Raw genomic sequence first — 17,606 nt, forward strand, 5'->3', positions numbered from 1 at the left:
ATGTTGGAAAACAGGGTGAGATTTGGGGTTCTTAAATGGTTTTATCATCACTGGAGAACCTGGTAAAACTTTAAGGTTCTTAGTGAAAATGTATGCACAGGACGATGACCAACACATAGAAGGTAAAATGGCGTTTTACAATAAGCTGATTATGACCCAACACCTCAAAGTAGAAATCTGGTATGCTGAGCTAGAATCATGTGAAAGTCTCCTTTTTCCTAAAGTATGCTTTGAGCTCTTTCCACATTCATTCAATCAAAATAACCTCTCTCTATAGAAATATTTAGAGATTCTCTCTCTGTATATCTGTCTATACCTACCTATCTACATCGATCTGTCTCTATCATCTATTTATTATCTACCTATCTATCTATCTATCTATCTATCTATCTATCTATCTAAGAGAGAGATGCCAGACACTATGGTAGGTGCTGAGAATATAATTGAGCAAAAATTGACAAAGGTCTCTGTCCTCATGGAACTCACAGTCCTCTCCAAATACTAAACTTGAATTCTGGACCTGAAATCAGCTCAGCTATGAGGAAAAGTAGATCCAGTGCCTGCTTCTAGCAGCAGGGGAATGGAGCCACAGGGTGAGAGAGAATGTGGAAGGGAGATACTCGGGCAAGGGTCATTCCTCAAGAACTGACCTTTTACTGAGCTTTAAACACATGAAACCTCTATCCCTAGAAAACTCAGCCCAGTCATTGGCCAGGTTTCTGACTAACCAATCAGCAACTTCTCCTAGGGGATGAGATAAAGATGGAGATTGAGGGAGAAAGCATAGGAGACGTCCTTGTCTAGAATTTAAAAATAAGAGATTGCTGTATTGTCTATAAAAGTCTAAGACAGGGCTTCCCTGGTGGCGCAGTGGTTGGGAGTCCGCCTGCCGATGCAGGGGACCTGGGTTTGTGCCCCGGTCCGGGAGGATCCTGCATGCCGCGGAGCGGCTGGGCCCGTGGGCCGTGGGCGCTGGGCCTGCACGTCCAGAGCCTGTGCTCCGCAACGGGAGAGGCCACAGGAGTGAGAGGCCCGCATAACGCAAAAAAAAAATAAAAATAAAAAAAAAAATAAAAGACTAAGCCATTTGCTATACAGAAAAAAATTAGTTCAATGTTCTAAGAGTCTATTATGTGCCAGGACCTTGGGATCACATCTGTGAACCAAAAAAACAAAAACAAAAACAAAACCAAACCAAAACCAGTCCAGTGCCCTTTTAAAGTTTACATCCTAGCTTACATCCTAGTGACTAGGATTGAGGGAGTGCAGGTTTCCCCTAAAGAGTGAAATATGTTATGTTAATCTCCAGGTTCCTGCCAAATACCTGGAGAGAGGTCAGTCTCTCGGATGAAAGCCAGGGTTAGTGCTGTAAGGCAGTCCCAAGCAGACAATGTCATATTCAAAATACAGATCCTTGAGTTTTATATTGGAGTCCAGCTCCCATCTGGCAGGTCACAAGACAGCACCCTCCATGTGGGTACAGAGTAGAGACCAGAGAGTGAGGAATCTGGGCCAGGTCGCTAGTAAGTTATACCCATCCTTTTGGGCTCAGGCCTTATCACAGAATGTGATAGGGACAAGGCTTGTGAACTCAGAAGGTAGGTAGGATCATTATTGTATAAACTCAGGTGACTTTTTTTTCTTGCTTTCTTTCCACAGTTTTAATTTAATTTATTTATTTGTTGGCTGCATTGGGTCTTCATTGCTGTGCACGGGCTTTCTCTAGTTGCGGCGAGTGGGGGCTACTCTTTGTTGTGGTGTGCGGGCTTCTCATTGCGGTGGCTTCTCTTGTTGTGGAGCATGGGCTCTAGGTGCACAGGCTTCAGTAGTTGTGGCACTCGGGCTCACTAGTTGTGGCACGCAGGCTCAGTAGTTGTGGCACACGGGCTTCGTTGCTCCATGGCATGTGGGATCTTCCTGGACCGGGGCACGAACCTGCATCCCCTGCATCGGCAGGCGGACTCTTAACCACTGCGCCACCACGGAAGCCCCCACCATAGTGTTTTAATCAAAACTTTGTATTTATACAACCGGGTACAATGACAATTGTATTGTGAACATAGGTTTATGGACATAAATATTCTTTTACATCCTTTGTAATATATTCTAATATGTAGATATACCATAAAATTTTAACCATTTCTGTACTGTTAGACAGGTCATAGTCTATTCTTTATCGTTATAAATAACACTGCAGTGAAAATCTATGTAGTTAATTTTTGGCACACATTCTATGATGACTTTGTACTGTGTCAAGTAATCTGGACTTATATTTCCCTGAACCCTCTGCCCTGCATGGTTCTGAGTTAATGAGAGCCATAAATTTTTTTTGCATGAGATTTAGATGGTGGAAATGAAGCAGCAGTCATACTTATACCTGGAAGACTGGTGTAGGGTCAGGCACTGTCAGAGCTCATGTACACCACCATGGATCATCTTGTTAGAGGGGCCAGCAGCCAGGCCTGTGGCAACTCCAGCTAGTTCTTCATGGGATAGTACCTGGGCCTCACAGATCCAGCTCCCACCAGATCTCCTCTTTCAACCTCTCCAAATCTTGGCTCAGGCACATGTGCAGCCCTGTGGTGAAGTGCACTCGATCTTCTAGAAGTCTTCCACATCACTGAAGTTGGATGTTTGGAAGCAGTGAGAGGCGGGTGCAAGTTCTGGTTCCATCCTTTTAATTTTAGCTCATCCTGTGGGTTCCAGTTTGTCCCCACTCTCTCCTACTCTACATGCATCTTCCTGTCCTAATTGCTGCCCTGCCGACTTCAGGCTTGGCACCAGGTGAAGAGCCACAGTCTTGCACAGACTGCACAACCAGCTTCCACAACTGTATAAGGTCTAATCTCTATACAGATCTCACTATGTCACTCGTAAGTGGTTCTGCTTCTCTGATCAAACCCTAATGACACTCATTCATAACTATTTCTTTTGGATAAATTCCTAGAAGTGCAAAAGCTGGGTGGAGATAGTTCTTTTTATGTTCCTTAAATAGTTTTTGGTTCATGTTTTTTATTTAGTGAAATCTTTTTTGGAAAAATTCTAGCTTGTTTCTACTTTATTGGGAAGACTCAAAATAAGGTATTTTTGTCCACACTTGCACCAGAACTTTAATGGCAGAGCACTGGACCAGTGGGCTACAGTGCCCATGGCAGTAGCAAGAATCCAGAGGAGGTGAAATTCAAAAGGAGGTGGCCAGACCCACTTGCTGAATCACCTCGTGATGACACCCCAAGGTGACAAAACCTTTAAGATTCTCTTTTTCGTTAAAGACATGACAATTTCCTTTATGGTTTATCTTCTTAGGCTGGAGTCCTGTCTCTGAATCCTTAACCATTGGTAGACTTTGCCTGTTCCCACTGTCTCCATATACCTATTTGGACAACCATTTATTTATTTTTCCTGCATTACCAATATCTATGTTTGGTCAACCTGCTGGGACATACTATCGATGCAAATGGTATCATCTAGGTTTATGCAGTGCATGGTCTGAACAGCTATATTCATGAGTTTTACGTTATCCCAGGTTGCATCTGCCTGTTGCTGACTTGATCTTTCTGTAGTTTGTGGCCATAGCTTTTGGATAACATGTTCTGTCTGCTGGCTGGACATCCACCCATAGCCGTCATCAGGTCAGTTCCCTCAGTGTTTCCCCAGCTAGAAAGGCAGATTAACTCTAGGAATCAGCAACTATAAAAATCAGTGCATCCCAGACCATCGTGGACCAGGCCACTCCAGGTCCAGCTGTGTTCCAAGCTGCAACAAACTTAGCTTCTAGAAGCTCCTCCAAACCCATCTCTTAGGTAATAAATTTGCATTTGAGGTACATCAAGACGATTACTTAAGTCTAAAGTGCTAAAACAAGATTCTAGTAATTTCCTGGCTCCCCTCCTGTGACATCATAAAGGCTTTCCTTGCTTATGTACAGAGTCATAAAAGCCACTGGGTTTGAGGACTTTGATTTGGGCAATCTCCACTATAACAGCAATTTCTGGCAAAGACAGTACCTGCCAACGATGAAATGAGTATGGTATTTCTTTTTCATGTTTCTCATGTTTGCTCTGACTCAAATTTTGCCCATATCTGTCTGTGTGGGAACAGTCCTTATTGGGGGGGGGCAATTAGGTACTAATAATTTTCTTTTAATTTGCATGATTCACCCAGGCTAAACTCATGGGAAGGTGTTTTATGGAAATATATAAGGATCTGGAAGTCCAGCCTTAGCTCTCTACTTTGACATAGACATTAAAACTGAGAAGAATAACTCCATTTACTCTGTCCCTCAGTAGCTTTCCAAGATTAAACTTAGAACACTATACATTGATTCTAGAGTGGTATGGTTTGGAGGGCAAGGATATTTGCCATCAAACTTAAATTTTTGGTGGGAACCTTTTAAATGATACTTCTCTGTAAGCACTAGAATGACTATTATAGTTATTCAGAATGTCCTCTTTATTACTAAAATCTAGCTCCAAAGAATGAGGGGCTAGTTTCTTTGGATGGTCTCCATCACTTGCATCTTTCATACATCAAAAGTGAAACTTAGAACAGAATGATAATTCTACTAATATCCAGGAAGCAGACTTAATCAGAAAGTCTTGTACATTTGAGTTGCTTTTATCTGTTGGGCAAGCCACAGTCTTTCTGTGCCTCACTTTTTATCTAGGATGAAGTAGGGGAATAAACCAGGTATTCTTTGCAATTCCTCCAATCTTAAAATAACTTCATCTTTAAAAAACGGTATTTACCCGTGGCCCAAATGTTTAAAATGTCTGTTAGTGTTTTCCAAGGGCAAGTGCTAAGGAGTACATATATTGCAAAGTCAATAATTTTAGATTAACTGTCAGATTTTTTAACCATAGTGTTAAGGCTATATGCTTAGTTTGGATATACTCTACAGGAGAATTGTTAAATGCTTGTGCAGTTTAATTAAATATAATTTAATCAGTGGCTCAAAAATAGGAAGTATAAGAATATATTCTACTGGTCAAATACACATAAATTATCAAGTCGCCAAAGACACCAAAAGTCTTTGAAGTAATGTGAGAGTGTGAACTTGCTTTACTTTGAAGATACTCTGCATTAGATATGCTAGCGTCCTAAATCAGAAAAACTGGATGACATGAAAATCCTTTTCCCTTGTTTGCTTCCAAAGGAATTTACTACTATTATTCGAAAACAAGAACAGAGTTCAGTTTCAATTAACAGTGTACTAAGTTAATGATCAGTGTTTATATTTTTAAGTTTCAGCTATATTAAAGTTTATGAATCTGAAGAAGCTGGGCTAATATTCTATCATAAAAATGTCATTGAAAGTGCAATTAGCTTTAAGTGCAGAGGAAATAAGATAATGGAATCTGTTGCCCATTTTAGCTGTGGACCTTCAATTCCATGACATCTAATCTATTAAAGGACTTAAGATTTGCATACTTATTTAAATTAATTTACAAATTCACAAATTAATTGAGTAGATTAAAATTTCAGCAGTAATAAATCTTTGTAAAGCTTGGTTCTTCATAGAGAAAGAAAAACAAGATAATCTTTCATATGTAAAGAATAACGCTTGGGGCAGTTCAGACTTGCTTTATGGTACAGCACTGAACAGTTTTGCTTAATATTCCCCGTGTACTTACAAAGTTCTACTTTTTCTCCAAACCCCATAAAATCTTCTTTTTAATGAGTTCAGTAAAATATCTAAATTGCAACACTGCATCTATATACTTTGTCAAAGAACATTGTGGTATATTTCCTTAAAGTTGCATAAAGCAAATATTCTATGTACATTTCGGTACAAGACCTTGCAAACTTTTGGATTCTTAAAAACTACCTGGAAAACGCAACAGAAAAAAAAAGGCAAAGACTAGGAACATTATAGTTCCAAGAAAAGGAAACACAAATTTCTCTTAGATGTATAAAAAGGCACTCAATCTCACCAATAGTAAAAGATACAAATTGAAATTATGAGATATTATTTTCAACTATCAGATGGATAAGTATAAAAGTTTTATAATGCATTTGATGAGAATGTGGAAATATAGGCATGCTCCTACATTTCTGGAGTTTAAATTGATACAGACTCTATGCTGGGGGTTGAGGGAGGGTACAGGATCTAGTAGTTCTATCTCTAGGAATTTATAATACAGATATACTCAGGTGTGAAATGACACTGCAGTATTGTAAAAATAAATAATTGGATAGAATATAAAGGTCCACTATTGGGGACTGGTTAAATAAATTTCATACAATAGATCATTATGCAGCCTTTTAAAAGAATGAAAATGCTCTATATGTACTGACCTGGACCAATATGCAAAATATATTGTGAAGGATTTCCAAATGGTGTGGTGACTGATTAGGTTCACAGAGGCGCCCTTCTGCTAAGGAACAACTAGACCTTGGATAGGACCTGTCTCTTTGAGGCATTGTTGGTCTCTCAAGAGATAGGGGAGGTCTCTGAAGGCCCTCTCACTCCAAAAATCAAAATAAAACCAGAGTTGTTCTGAGGTAAATGAGGATAGTGGTAACACTGCTATCAGGATACTGAGGCTTTGGCTGACTCAAGGTTGGGAAGGATGAACTGAGCCAAGACCCTGAAGTGATCCCAGAATGATGGCTTCTTTGGCTACACAAAAATCAGTTACAGATAGATTAAAGCCTAGATAAGAAAGGCAAAACTATAATGCTCTTAGAAAAGAATCGAGGAGAGTATCTTCATAGCCCCAGGACAGTAAAGAATTTATAAAAGAAGATGCAAACAGTAACAACTATAAAATAAAGATTGATAAATTTAACCACATTAAAATTAAGAACTTCTGTTCCTCAAAAGACTCCATTATTATTAGGTATTAGAGGAAAAAGAAAAAGAAAAAATAGGAGAAGGTATTTACAATACATATAAGCAGCAAAGCCTAGTAAGCATTACTATTACAAACTGATAGTGCAAATCAAACAGAAAAATGGGTAAGACTTTAACAGGTACTATACAAAAGGTGATATCCAAATGATCAATAAACAGACATCCTCCTTAGTAATTAGGGCAGTACACATTAAAACTACAGTGGGATACACACCTATCAGATTGGGAAAAAAGTTAAAAGTCTGACAACATTAAGTGTTGGAGAGAAAAATGGAACAACAGGAACATCCAAACAATGCTGGTGAGATTGTAAACTGGTACACTCTTCCTGAAAATATCATGTGGCATCCAATAAAGCTGAACATATATGTATCCCCGACCCAACAATTTAAATCCAAGATCTATACCTTAGAGAAATACATGCAGATGTGCATCTGGATGTATGTACAAGAATGTTCTCAGTAGTATTGTTATTAATTGGCCTAAACTGGAAATCACCCCAAAGCCCATCAACAGTAGAATGGGTAAGTAAAATTTGACACACCTGAACATTATACAGTAATAAAAATCAACTGAAATGCAACAAAAGGAACAAGCTGGAGATACATAAATGAATCTTATATACCTAATGTTGAGTAAAAAAGCAGAACACAGAAGAGTATATACAATGTGATTATATACTTAAAGTTCAACAAGAGGCAAAAGTAAGCCCTTTTGTTTCGAAATGCACACAGAGGTAGTACATTTATAAAGAAAAGCAAGGAAATTAATTAGGATAATGGTTACATCCTGGGGAGAGATACAATTGTGATCAGAAAGGCACACACATGTGGTTTCTCGAGTGCTAATAATATTCTATATCTTGACCTGGAGGATGGGTTTTGTTGTTTTGTGGTTATTTTTTGAATTATGTTTTTTTCCATGATGCATGTTATACTTCACAGTTTAATCTTTCAAAAAAGGAAGTAAAGGAAATCACTACTAAGATAAACAAGCCACAAGAGAGTGCCAGGAATGAACAGGCAAATTCTAGGGGAAAGTAGAACTTTTCAAGTATACATGGAAAATTAAGCAAAGCTGACCAAATGCTGAACCACAAAGCAAGTCTCAACAAGTTTCAAAGAACTGAAATGATACTGAGCATATTCTCTGACCACAGTGGAATTAAGCTAGAAATAAATAAAATTTTAAGTAGAAAATTCACACATTTGTAAATTAAGAAATACATTTCTACATAGTGCATTGTTCAAACATTGAAATCATTAAGGATATTAGAAAATATTTTAAACGGATTAACACTTGAAAGTACAACCTGTCACAAGTTGGGAGATGCAGTAAAAGCCATGCTGAGAGGGAAATTTACAGCATATAAAATGCACATATTAGGAAAGAAGGAAGACGGAAAAACTTATGATCTAAAAATATGTCTCATGAAATTAGAAAAACAGCAGAGGCAGGTGCAGAGCACCGGGAGGCAGGCACGCGGTTCCAGGGGGCCAATGGCGGCCAGGCGAGGCCAGGACGCTCCCAGAGTAGCCTTAGCATAGGATTGCACCACGACAGTCCCACTGATTGGTTCCTTGAGGAGACTTCGTCTTGTTTGAGACCTGATGGCCAAAAGAGAGGAAGAAAACTTCTCTCCTAAAAATGCCAAAAGACTGAGACAAGAGCTGGAGGATTCTGATAAAGTGAGGAAGATGAATGTACAGTTTCTTTCACTAATGATACTTCTACTTTGCAGGAGAAATTGGGATAATTGAGAGTATTCAGCTAAGAAACTTCATGTGTCATTCCATGCTTACACCCTTTAAATTTGGTTCTAATATCAACTTTGTTGCTGGCAACAATGGAACTCAGCAGCTGTCTCAATAACATTAAGGAACAGTGGAGGTGATGCCTATAAAACTAATGTGTATGGTGACTCTACAGCTGTGCGACGTCTCATCAGCATGGACGGAAGTTGATCTTATAAACTAAAAAGTGAAACGGAAACGTGGTTTCTACTAGGAAAGAAGAGCTAATTGCAGTTAATCCTAGCTTACATCCTAGTGACTAGGATTGTTAATCCAGTTTCTGTTTTAACACAAGAGATGAGCAACCAGTTATAGCTGTCTAAAATTGAGGGAGACAAATACAAATTCTTCATGAAAGCAACCCCACTTGAACAGATGAAGGAAGATTATTTATACATTATGGAAACAAAGAACAAAGGAGTAGATACATCAAGGAAGAGTAATTTACTGAACTAAAGTGCCAGTGTTTTGAGAAAGAAGACGTTTACAAAGTATTGCTAGTGTAAGTACAATGAAGGCTAATTTAACATATTTGAAGTGCGAAATGCCTTGGGCAGTGGTCAATGAAACTGAAAAACAAGTGAGTGCTATCAGAGATAATATAAAAATTGGAGAAGATCGTGCTGCTAGACTTGACAGGAAAATGGAAAAACAGCAGGCCAGACTTCATGAAGCAGAAAAAATACAAGGATATTCAAGATAAAATAGAAAAGACTAGTCAAGAGACAACTGCCTGAACACCAAAACGTATGGTATTGAAAGGAGATGTTACTCCTAAGAAAAGGGCCTATAATGAAGCTGAAGTTTTATATAACCATTCCCTAAATGCATATTGAACATTAAAGAAAGATGATGAGTAGCTTTGCAAAAGAATTGAAGAACTAAAAAAAAAAAAAGTACTAATCAATCTTTGGAACTAGAGCAGCTGAAAAGGCAAAAAAATTATCTTAGTTAAAAGAGAGTGTAGGGCTTCCCTGGTGGCGCAGTGGTTGAGAGTCCGCCTGCCGATGCAGGGGACGCGGGTTCGTGCCCCGGTCCGGGAAGATCCCACATGCTGTGGAGCGGCTGGGCCCGTGAGCCATGGCCGCTGGGCCTGCGCGTCCGGAGCCTGTGCTTCACAACAGGAGAGGCCACAACAGTGAGAGGCCCGCATACCGCCAAAAAAAAAAAAAAAAAAAGAGAGAGTGTAACCTAGTGTAACCTAGAGATTGTCATACTGAGTGTAGTAAGTCAGACAAAGACAAATATCATATGCTATCGCTTATATGTGGAATCTAAAAAAATGGTACAAATGAACTTATTTGCAAAACAGAAATAGTCACAGGTGTAGAAAACAAACTTATGCTTACTGGGGGGAAGAGGGGGAGGGATAAATTGGGAGATTGGGATTGATATATAAAAAGATAACTAATAAGGACCTACTATATAGCACAGAGAACACTTCTCAATACTCTGTAATGATCTATATGGGAAAAGAATCTAAAAAAGAGTGGATATATGTATAACTGATTCACTTTGCTGTACAGCAGAAACACAACATTTTAAATCAACTATAATCAAACAAAAATTATATATATTAAAAAGGAGAGAGTGTAAAGGCCTTACAGGATCAAGAAAGTTCAATCAAGAGATTGAACAGTTTTAGCCATAGAAAAGAACAAAGAGGAACATACCAGAATTGAGAGAAAAATTAGATGTGAAGTATATGCTGAACTATAATCAGCAACAACTGAAAGAACTGAAAGTAATACTGATCGACTAAAAGGATTTGACCCTCATGGTCCAACTCTTCTCAAAGCCAGAGATGAGCTTATTGATGTGGACATTTTACCTATAAACTCATAGGCTCTTCAGGAGCTTGCATTCATCTTTGGGACCCTGAGCTTGCTCTGGCTACTGAACCTTGCTTAAAAGGACTTCTGCAAAGCTATTGTTGCCATAATCATGCTGATGAAAGAATGCTTCAGGCACTGATGAAAAGGTTTTATTCACCAAGCCACAGATAATATTTTCTGAGTTTTGGAATAAGACGTATGATGTTAGACACAGAGCTGCTTATCATCCAGTTTCCAACAGTTCTGACAGATTTAGAAATAGAAAATGCAGTTGTTGCAAACAGCCTAACTGACATGAGAGGCATAGAGACAGTGCTACTAGTCAAAAATAATTGTGTAGCTTGTGCAGTAATGCAGTCCCAAAGCTAGCCAAGAACTGTAGCTTTTACTGCTGATGGTGATCAGGTTTTTGTGGGACATTATTATTTATCTGAAAATATAAGACCTAAGTTTCTAAGCAGAGATGTGGATTTATTTCAAACTGACTTGGAGAAGGAGGATGAAAATAAGTAAGTCCAGATATTAAATCTTCACCAACATTTGTCTATCCTTGGAAAGGATATTAAACACAATGAAAATTTTCTTAGAAGGTGCCAACTACATTATAAAGAGTTAAGATAAAAATAAGAAAAAGTATTTCTAAAATGTGGGAACTTGAGAATATAGAAGAACTCCAGTCTGCAGATGTTGCAACTTTGGAAGATGAGCCTCAAGAAAATAAAATGAAAATGAAAATAGTTGAGAAAAATATGGAACAACAAAAAGAAAACATGGAGCATCTTAAAAGTCTGAAAATAGAAGCAGAAAACAAGTATGATGATGCAATTAAACTGAAAATTAATCAGCTAGCAGATCCACTTAAGGATGAATCAAACCCTGATGATTCTGAAGTGGATAACCAAAAACAAGAGAAATGGCATTTTGAAGAAAAACAAAAAGAACACTTGGATACTTTAACTAAAAAGAAACAAGAGCTAGATATGAAAGAAAAAGAACTAGAAGAGAAAATGTCACAAAAAAGGAAGATAAATCTGCCCAGAGCAGATAGAAGAAAAAAAATTCTGCATCGATTCTAGATAAAGAAATTAATAGATTAAGACAAAAGATATAGGCAGAACATGCTAGTCATGGAGATCAAGAGGAAATAATGAGGCAGTACTAAGAAGCAAGAGAAAGGTATCTTGATCTGGATAATAAAGTAAGGACTTTTGAAAGGTTTATTAAATTACTGGAGGAAATAAGAACCCATAGATATGAAACATATCAACAATTTAGAAGGTCTTTGACTTTACAATGCAAATTGTACTTTGACAACTTATTATCTCAGCCAGCTATTTGTGGAAAAATGAATTTTGACCACAAGAATGAAACTGTTACTATATCAGTTCAGCCTGGAGAGGGAAACAAAGCTCCTTTCAATAACATGAGGGCCTTCTCCAGAGGCGAATGTTGTTGTTGTTGGTGGTGTTTTGTTTTTTCCATGGCTTGCTTCATTCTTTCCCTGTGGTCCACTACTGAATCTCCTTTCAGATGCCTGGATGAGTTTGATGTCTACATGATTATGGTTAACCAAAGAACTGCAATGAACATGAGACTCAAGACAGCAGACTCCCAATGTTTCAGTCAATTTATCTTGCTTACCCCTCAAAGCACGAACTCACTTCTGTCAAGTGAACTGATTAGAATTCTTTGAATGTCTGATCCTGAAAGAGGACAAATCACATTGCCTTTTTAACCTGTGACTCAATAGCAAGAAGACCAAAGTTGATTTGTACCTTAAATGCTATGTCCTCATGTTGAAAGATTTGCAAAGGGAAAAAAATTCAGGATTATTTGATGAAATAAAATGAAACCAAAGATATTCTAAAAAAAAAAAAAAGCTCCTTTATACATCTGACCACAATAAATTATGTAAATAAGTCTAGAAAACCAACTACAATCAGCAATTTAAAATTATTTTTACTTTACTTTGAGAAAATCAATTTCATAGTACTGGTTTTAAATCTTTTTGGTTTTTTTAACTGTCTACTTTTATAGATTTTTTTTCAGAAGTAAAATTTTGTACATACTTACATATCTGTTTAGTTTGGGTTCATTTCTATAATATTTTGTAAGAATTAAAAGTTTGAGCATCTGGGGAAAAAAAAGAAAGAAAAAGAGCAGAAATAAAACCCAAAGAAAGTGGAAGAAAGGAAAAAATAAAGATAAACGTAGAAATTCATGCAATAAAAACATACATATAATGGAGAAGATCAACACAGCTAAAAGATAGTTCTTTGAAAAAAGCTAAGGAACATAATAAACTTCTTGTGAGACTGATCAGGAAAAAAGAGAAAATATCTTACCTTACCACAGCCTGGATCAGCTGTAAACTGAACTTTCTGGCGTTTTACATGTGCTTACTATTATTACAAATCGTTTAGATATTAAAAGATCACAAAAGGATATTATAAACAAACTTTATAATTTTGAAAAATTAGATGAAAGAGATTTCTAGCAAGACCCAATTCTCCAAAATTGACACAAGAAGAAAGAGAAAACCAGATAATTCAGTAACTCTTAACTAAACTGAATCTGTAATTTAAAGCCTTCTCAATGAAAGGAAGGGTTTGCTTCTATTATTAGTATTTTGTCTTTGTCATTGGTCACCTTTTCCTTCTTTACACGTCTAATAATCTTTTATTATATGACAGACTTTGTGTGTAAAAGGAGAAGGCTCCAGCTGATATCTTCCATTAGTGAAGGGTCCTCCTTTCCTCAGTTAGACAGATTGAAGGACAGATCACCTCAATCCAAACAGTGATTGAGTTGGGTCAGGGCTTTTAATTGAGAGTTTATAGTCTCTGATTCTTTAGCCTTGTAGTTCTGTCCTTCAGAGGTTTGAGCTTAGCTCTTTGCATACAACCCCATTGTTATGGGCTAAATTGTGTCCCCATCCCCTCTCAGCTCCAAATTCACATGTTGAAGTCCTAACCCCCAGTAATCAGCATGTAACTGTATTTGGAGATAGGGTCTTTAAAGAGGTAATTCAGTTAAAATGAGTTCATTAGGGAGGGCCCTAATCCAATATGATGGATGTCCTTATAAGAAGAATTAGGACACAGACACATATATAGAAGGAAGACCATGTGAAGACACAGGGAGACCACCATAACCCAAAAGCCAAGGAAATAGGCCTCAGAAAAAACCAACCCTGCTGACACTTTGATCTTGGACATACAGCTTCAGGAATTGTGAGAAAATAAACTTTTCTAGGCTACCCATTCTGTGGTACTCTGTTATGGCAGCCCTAGCAAGCTTATTCACCCATGTATGTATACCTGAGGGAGAGACTAGTTGTGAATTTGTGAAAGCCTCCTTTCCCTAGAAGGATTTTTTTTCCCCAAGCACCACAAGACAATGGGAGATCACAATCTGCCTTTCTGGCCAGCACCCAGCCTCACATCACCCTCAGGAAATGTCTCATGGGGAAAACCAGCCTTGCATTTGGGCTCTTCCAGTTTCTAATAGGTCACACCAGCTCTGTGTGATTGTCAAAAATTCTTCTGGCTTCTTTTTCTTCTAGTACAGTCTCCCTGTTTAAGTCAAGCCCACCAGGGAAGAAAACAATCATTAGCTCACCTAGGATAGGTTCTTACTGTTCTGGAATTTTAGTTCACCCATTCCTCTTTGTTCCATGACTCTCTGATATCTTTACAAATATAAATTTGCAATTTATCCATGTTATTTTCTAGTTGTTGCAACAAAAACATTGGAATACTGCAAATTAATATATCCTACCAAGAAGTTAAGGTTTTCATTAAACAAATGAATCCAGCAAAATATAAAAGGATACATCACAACCAAGTTGAGTTTATTTCAGGAATATGATTGTTTCAACATATAAAAATTAATCAGTGAATTCACCACAGTAACAGAAGAAATGAGGAAAAATCATGATTATCTTAATGATGTAAGCATTGATAAAATTCTACATGTAGTCATGAAAAAAAACTCTTAGCAAACTATAGATAGAAGGAAACATCTATAAATTGTTATGGGGTATCTACTGAAAACAAAACTACAGGAAACATAGTACTTAATGGTGAAATGTTAAAACTGTTCACTCTGAAATCAGGAACACACTGGAGATCCTAGCCAATACAATAAGGCAAGAAAAATAGAAAACAGTGTTAAAGATAGAGGAAATAAAATTGAATTCTTGGGACTTCTCTGGTGGCTCAGTGGTTAAGAGTCTGCCTGCCAACACAGGGGACACAGGTTCGAGCTCTGGTCCAGGAAGATCCCACATGCCATGGAGCAACTAAGCCCGTGCACCACAACTACTGAGCCTGCACTCTAGAGCCCACCTGCTGCAAACTACAGAGTCCATGCACCTAAAGCCCGTGCTCTGCAACAAGAGAAGCCACCGCGATGAGAAGCCTGCACACCACCACAAAGAGCAGCCCTTGCTTGACGCAACTAGAGAAAGCCCGCCCGCAGCAACGGAGACCCAGTGTATCCAAAATATAAATAAATAAATTTAAAAGAATAAAAGGGGACAATTATATTTTAAAAATTGAATTCTTTGCATTCTTAGAAAATAAAATCCACAGATTGATATTAGAATTATTAGATGAGTTTAACAAGTTTATAGGATACAGACTAGTATGCAAAAATCAATGGAACTTCCCTTGTTAAGCATCAAACCATTAAAAAATGAAATTTAAAGATACTGTTTACAATAGCATCAAAACATACCAAACACCTACTAATAAATCTAAAGAAAGATGTGCAATATCTCTATACAGAAAACCTAAAAACATTTCTAGAGAAATTGAAAATGATGTAAATAAATGGAGGGATATACTATGTCAATGTATTAGAGGACTCAAAATAGTAAAGATGTCATTACTCTCTGGGTTTATCTATAGAGTCAATGTAATCCCAATCAAAATTGCAGTGAGTTAATTTTTGTGGAATTGACAGATGGATTCTTTTATTTATTTATTTATTTTTGGCTGCGTTGGGTCTTTGTTGCTGTGCACGTGCTTTCTCTAGTTGCGGCAAGCAGGGGCTACTCTTTGTTGCGGTTTGCAAGCTTCTCGCTGCAGTGGCTTCTCATTGCAAAGCACGGGCTCTAGGTGCGTGGGCTTCAGTAGTTGTGGCACGTGGGCTCAGTAGTTGTAGCTCGCTGCCTCTAAAGCACAGGCTCAGTAGTTGAGGTGCACAGGTTTAGTTGCTACACGGCGTGTGGGATCTTCCTGGACCAGGGATCGAACCCATGCCCCCTGCGTTGGCAGGCAGATTCTTAACCATGGCGCCGCCAGGAAAGTCCCTGACAGGTAGATTCTAAAGTGGAAGAGTAAAGAATATGTCAAGGGTCAAGAATAACCATGACACTCCTGAGAAAGAAAAATATGTGAGGACATACTCTACTAAATATTAAGATATAAATCTACAGTAATTAATACAGTATGATATTGGTGAAAATATTGACAAATAGACCAATGGAATGGAGTAGAGTCCTTATATAGACACCTGGTTTATGATAAAGGTGTCATTACAAAAGTGGTGTTGGATTAATTAGATTTTTCTATGAAAAGGGAAAGAAAAGAGACACCCCGCCATCTCACACTATAAGCAAAAATCAATTCCATGTGGATTTTAGCTCCAAACATAAAAGAGAAGTATTAGAGACAGCCCAGACACAGACTCAGAAAGTGCATGAGAGAGAGATTTACTTCTCACTTTTGAACATTTTAAAATTCATACCTGCAATGGAACAGTAAGGTGCCCTGTTACAAAATATCTGAGTGACACTGAGATATAGGCTGACAGTAACTGGTTCTTTGAAGAGATCTAGACCCCTTTCTTGAAATACAGACCCAGATTTAGGAGAGACACCATCAGAAACCACTTCAAACTAAGTTCCTTCCCTTGTGATAAGGAGCTTGAGGCCAAGGAGCTTCAGTGAGCTGTGATTCCCAGGTTTCCTGTCCTCAGTCTTATACTGACATAGACCAATCCCAAACGGGGCATTTCCAGCTGCTTCCAACACCTTGGATCCTACTTCACTAAGGACATTCCCTACTCCTCATAGTCTTTCATGAGTCTGTACTATTTTGCTGCTAAAAAAAGAACTCAGCAAATTCCCCTCCTTCCTGATTAATCTGTTGATTTCCCTTGGAGCACCAATATATTTTTCAAAACTTCAAAGATGAGTAAGTGTTCTAGGTATTAACTCCAGTACTATACCCCAAACGATAGTTTATTAGAATGACTGTCAGTGACTATGCACTTTTGAACTCACCTAAATATAGCATTTTCCATCATCAGAATTTTAGATTAACATCAGAAGATACAAAGTCTTATTTCATTAATCTGTATGCAATTTTAGTATTCATTGACACGGACGTTTTATTATTACCTGCACTTCCTTGCCTAACGTACGTTTCTTCTAGCAGGTATCAATAGCTGTTAAAATGCATCTTGTTTTATTCCTATGTCATTAAAAGCACAATTAACAACGCTGTTCTTTGAAGATAGAGCACCTAATGAGTTCAATGATCAAACTCATGAGATAGCCACAGAAGCTGCTGTGTCTCAATGTTTTAGTCCTTATTAGCAGTCACGTCCCTGCGGTGACTCAAAAGCATTCTTAGACACTTCTGTTTAGTCTACTAAGTTTAAAATGGGTAACAGGGGGACTTCCCTGCTAGCACAGTGGTTAAGAATCCGCCTGCCAATGTAGGAGACACAGGTTCGAGCCCTGGTTGGGGAAGATCCCACATGCCGCGGAGCAACTAAGCCCGTGTGCCACAACTACTGAGCCTGTGCTCTAGAGCCCGCAAGCCACAACTACTGAAGTCCATGCACCTAGAGCCTGTGCTCCACAACAAGAGAAGCCACTGCAATGAAAAGCCCATGCACCGCAGCAAAGAGTAGCCCCTGCTCACTGCAACTAGAGAAAGTCCACACACAGCAACAAAGACCCAATGCAGACAAAAATAAATTAATTAAAATAAATAAATAAATAAATAAAATGGGTAACAGATATTTATCATAATACATTATCAAAATTCTAAGATAGATCCTGAGACAGAAAAAGTTAATAATTGATCAGAAAGTCATACAAGCTTA

General features: G+C 38.0%; 2 pseudogenes; both read left to right on the plus strand.

Moving 5' to 3' along the window:
- The first annotated feature begins 8,466 nt into the window (after positions 1-8,466).
- LOC116756976 lies at positions 8,467-11,111 on the plus strand (annotated as a pseudogene).
- LOC116756362 lies at positions 11,091-12,252 on the plus strand (annotated as a pseudogene).
- The last annotated feature ends 5,354 nt before the right edge of the window (positions 12,253-17,606 follow it).

Source organism: Phocoena sinus, chromosome 7 (genome assembly GCF_008692025.1).
Source record: "Phocoena sinus isolate mPhoSin1 chromosome 7, mPhoSin1.pri, whole genome shotgun sequence".
Taxonomy (NCBI): domain Eukaryota; kingdom Metazoa; phylum Chordata; class Mammalia; order Artiodactyla; family Phocoenidae; genus Phocoena; species Phocoena sinus.